Here is a 4,630-nt window from a genome sequence, read left to right on the forward strand (position 1 = left end):
ATATATGTGTGAATGTCATTTTTTGAGACTTGAACCTCCGCCCTTGCTTGCCACACCACACAAACACTTATACTTTTGGAATGACCATCGCGTCAAGAGTGTATGATGGTATTATGACTTATTTAATGTTCATACAATTTAGTTTAGAGTTAATGATTTCCCGTTGTTTTAATTTATACCTTTTGTATGTTTCAAATTATTCAACGCGTGTGTTCCATGCATGCACATTTGATTAAGATATTATAAAAATAGCACACTACTAGATTTAGGGTTCATAGTGTTTTTGGAATTCTGTCTGAATATATGCATATGCATGTGTATATAGTGCATATATACGTAGTTGTATTCACACCTTTGAATCTAAGCGCCACTTTCTTAGTTGTGTGCACTCGTGTATCAATTTTTGATTGTGGTAAATCAAAACTAGAAAAAAATTAAACATGAATAAACTTCGGACTTCCACATAATTATTTCATTCATGATTCAACATATACATTATTTAAATAGGACACACTAGATGCCAACACTCCCTCAAATTTATGAAGAACTTAAAGATCAATACTTCTTAAAAAATATTACACACCAAACATAATAACAACTTTGGCTAACTAATAATACTCAGCTTATTGTTTAATTTAAATAACCTAATTAAACAAAGTACAACCAACCACCTTATCACTTTATCTTGAAATATCCTCACATAATATATTTGCAACCCTATTATTTAGTGTCTTTCATGAAGAAGAGGTTTCAAAGGAGTGGCAATTAGGTACAAATCACTTTTTCTCCTACAAGATATTCCAAAACTCTCAGACATGTCAAGTTCTTTTGGTTTGATCTCATTAGGGAGTTTCCAATTAAAGTGATATAACAATCGAGAAAGAACGAGTTCAATATTTGCAAGAGCAAATGATATGCCTGGACATATCCGTCTACCACCTCCAAATGGAATGAATCCAAAGTTGGACCCTTTAAAATCAATAAGAGAATCTTGAAACCTCTCGGGGAGAAAGCATTCAGAATCAATCCAATATTAAGGATCTCTCCCAATAGCCCATGCATTAATGATTACTGTGGTGTTGTTCGGTATCTCATACCCATTAATTTCACATTTTTCTCTTGCTTCTCTGGTGATCAAGGGACCAGGAGGGTGTAATCGCAAAGTTTCTTTTACTACTAATTTCATGTAATCTAGCTTTTGAATGTCTGCCTCATCAAAATTTCTCTGTCCTTCAAGAACTTGTCGCACTTCTGCTTGTGCCTTCTCCATTACTCTTGGGTTTTTAATTAATTCTGACATTGCCCGTTCAATTGTGGTTGCTGAAGTCTCACTTCCCGCAAAAAAGACCTCCTGAAAAATGATGTTTACTTACAATTACATTGTGATCGAGAAGAGAATTTAATACTAAGCAAAATAGGGTTGCTTTATAATTTGTGTATGTATATGTGATTTTCCTTCAAAATTCCTAATTTTGTGAATTTTGGATGTTGATAATTGTTACGTGTAAATGAAATTTATGTCAAGAGACAAATTTTTTTTCTGCACTACACAATCTATTTGGCTTATAAACTACGAAGTCTACCACTCAAAAGAATATGGTGTGGCAAAATACGTGAAGGCACATACCTCAAATAATCGCTCACCATTTTATGGAGTAAAAGAATCCTTGTAAAACTATATGTATAAAACTGCGCATTTACTAATTGAGAGGAAGAAAAAAAAATAGAAGGGGAAGCACAATTGCACAAAAAAATACCAGTGTGACAGCTTTGATGTGGTTGCTTGTGACGTTAAATCCAAGATCGCCGGTTTCCTGAAGTTTCAGAAGCACATCAATCATATCATCATTATCACTTTCTTCACTTTTTTTAGCTGAAATGGAACTTCTTTTCTTTTTATGATCGTTGATTATATCATTCAGAATTTTGTCTGTATTTCTATGCGTTTTCAACAATGCGGGCTTGATTCCTGTAAGGAAGCCAAGGAACTTTAGTGAAGGGAAGAAATCAGGTAAGTCAAAGGCTCCACCTAGAGTAAACATTTCCTTGATTAATGATATGAATTCTTTTTCATATTTGCACTTCTTCCCAATGGCTGCCCTGAAAGCTGTACAATATGTTGAGAGGAAGATCTTCTCACTGAGATTGATTGGAACTCCCTCTGACAAGGAAATGGATTCAACAAGATTATTTACCACTTCTTCTCTAATTCTGCTAAATGACTGGACTCGCTTGGCACTCAGGAGCTTTGAGACACAAATTTTTCTCATTTGTCTCCAACAATCACCATAGGGAGCGAAGACTATACCTGAATTACCATAGCACATAACTTCAATGGCAAGAACAATTGGCCTATTTGCCAAAGCAGCATCATGCGTCTTCAGCACTTCTTCAACTACTTTTGTAATTGCATAATAGGTCCATATTTCATGGCTAAGTCTCTCAAAGATCGATGTGGTAGAGAGAAAACTAGTTGGTGCAAATTCCCTATAAAAGGCAATTTCCATGGCCCTGTTGGCAACTCATGGCTTTGGCCTTTGGCTTTAGACCTCTTCCAATAAAAAACTATGGTAAACAAGAAGAAGAAGAAGAGGCACGAATAGAGGGGAAAGGAGGGCATTGTGAATGGGAGCACTGCGGACAAGAAAAGAAGCTCTATGTTTGGGAATAGGGTTTTGTATGCATTGGTGCATGGAACACTAGGTGTACTTATAGTAGTAATTTTTTTTTCTTTTTTTTTTGGTTAAATACTTATAGTAGTAATTTTTTTTTTATAGTAGTAATACTTATAGTAGTATTTACTTATAGTAGTAAATACTTATAGTAGTAATTAGTTAGATGACAATACGTAACTGGAATATGTGGCTATCATATTTTAATTCAATAATATTTCAAATTTTACTTTTTCCTTTTCAATTTTTGTGGTTTTGGGTTGCACACGATGTCATCCTCGTGCGGCCCTACACAAAAGTTTTTCCCAATTTTCGTTCGCTCCAACTTGGCAATTTCACATTAGAAGCCAATTAACATTAAAAAATGGCAGACCAAATTAACAACTTTACTTATAGATGACATGCATGTCAAATACTTTCTTTATTTAGATGACATGCATGTCAAATACTATCTTTATTTAGGCTATGTTTTCAGATTATTTCATTGCCCAAATTTGTTACTGCAAGCCCCATTAAACAGCTTCATTTTTTTTTTAAAAAAAAAATGTAAATATGCATGTCACAACATGCTGTCCATTCTTGCTTTTCTCTTATTTGTTTCCTTCTTTCTCTTTCTATTGCAGGTGTAACACATTTGTAGGGATAAATGGTTTGTGGATAAGTTTTTATTTTTTATTTTTTTAATAACATTGTGGATAAGTGTTTTGATAACACGTTTGCAGGGGTAAAACGTTTTTGGATAACGGACTACAGATTAGCCAAAACTAAAATCCTCATTATTTTAGAGAATTAAGTCTTAATATTTGAGATAGGTTTCAATTAGGCCCACCAAGTACCAACGCAAAAAATGAGGGATGGTGTGAAAAAAATTGGTGAAACTCTTGTTGAATGTAATTAATCGTGAAAATATTAGTAACACAAGTAATTTCACGCATAATTTCATAATTATAAGATGACTAACTATGAATGATAAAAAAAATAAATGATGAGTCTATATAAAAATAACAGATAATTCATTAATGTCTATCACATAAAATGGTTGTAAGAATAAATGTAAAATTGGTTTTGTTCTGAAAATAACTCATTGGTTTTTTGTCACTTCAAAGTTCAAAGCAAGGATCACGTTTCGGATAGCTCCAATTTCAGTTAGATTATGATTCTCTATCAAAGGATTCCACTCGAATTTGAGCCACTAACAACATCATGACAAAAAGTCCAAAATTCATAAAAGAAAAGAAAAGAAATCCCAGTTGGCTTGAAAGATATTGTGGATGGATGAGTCTCCTTCAAAGTTCAAAGACCAGAGTCTTCAAATTGGAGTTCCCCAGGATATCCGAGGCATGTTATTTAGATTTCATAATACTATATATAGACGTAACTCTTTTCACAACAATTTTCATACAAATGATCAACGGTTAATGATGAATAACACATTCTAAATGTATCAACCACTTTTGTTTTTATTACTATTTTTCATTGACTATTTCAAAAATATGTGAAAATATTGTTTTAAAAAAAAAAATGTATGTAGTACTACTGTTGGTCACCCATTCGTCACAGATTATTGAAATGAATATCCCAAAGGCTGTTTCATAATTTACCACTGTTTTAGAGTTTCTTATGCCTTAAAAAAGAAAAAGCAATTTTTAATTAGTGTATAAATGACTTCTTTTTTAGGCAATAATGTATAAATAACTTAAGTTTGGTGCACAAGCAACACAAACATGACACTTGTTTAAAATTGACCGTATTTCAGCATTGTGTCAACTCTAGAAGATTTTGATCACAGAATGAAAAAAATTATCTTATAAGACAGCTTTATAAGATATCTATTTCACAACATGTGTGAGTCTCACACGAGTTTCACTTCCCAATTTTACAAATTGTGATAGATAGAGAGAAATTTCTAATGAGGTTGTCTCATATAAAAGATTGTCTCATAAAATGCATTCTCAAGA

The 4,630-nt window shown here is 32.8% G+C and overlaps 1 pseudogene; it reads right to left on the bottom strand.

Moving 5' to 3' along the window:
- Positions 1–587: 587 nt before the first annotated feature.
- On the bottom strand, positions 588–2,643 carry LOC115983342 (annotated as a pseudogene).
- Between the last annotated feature and the right edge of the window lie 1,987 nt (positions 2,644–4,630).

This window comes from Quercus lobata, chromosome 4 (genome assembly GCF_001633185.2).
Source record: "Quercus lobata isolate SW786 chromosome 4, ValleyOak3.0 Primary Assembly, whole genome shotgun sequence".
In the NCBI taxonomy this organism is placed as follows: Eukaryota; Viridiplantae; Streptophyta; class Magnoliopsida; order Fagales; family Fagaceae; genus Quercus; species Quercus lobata.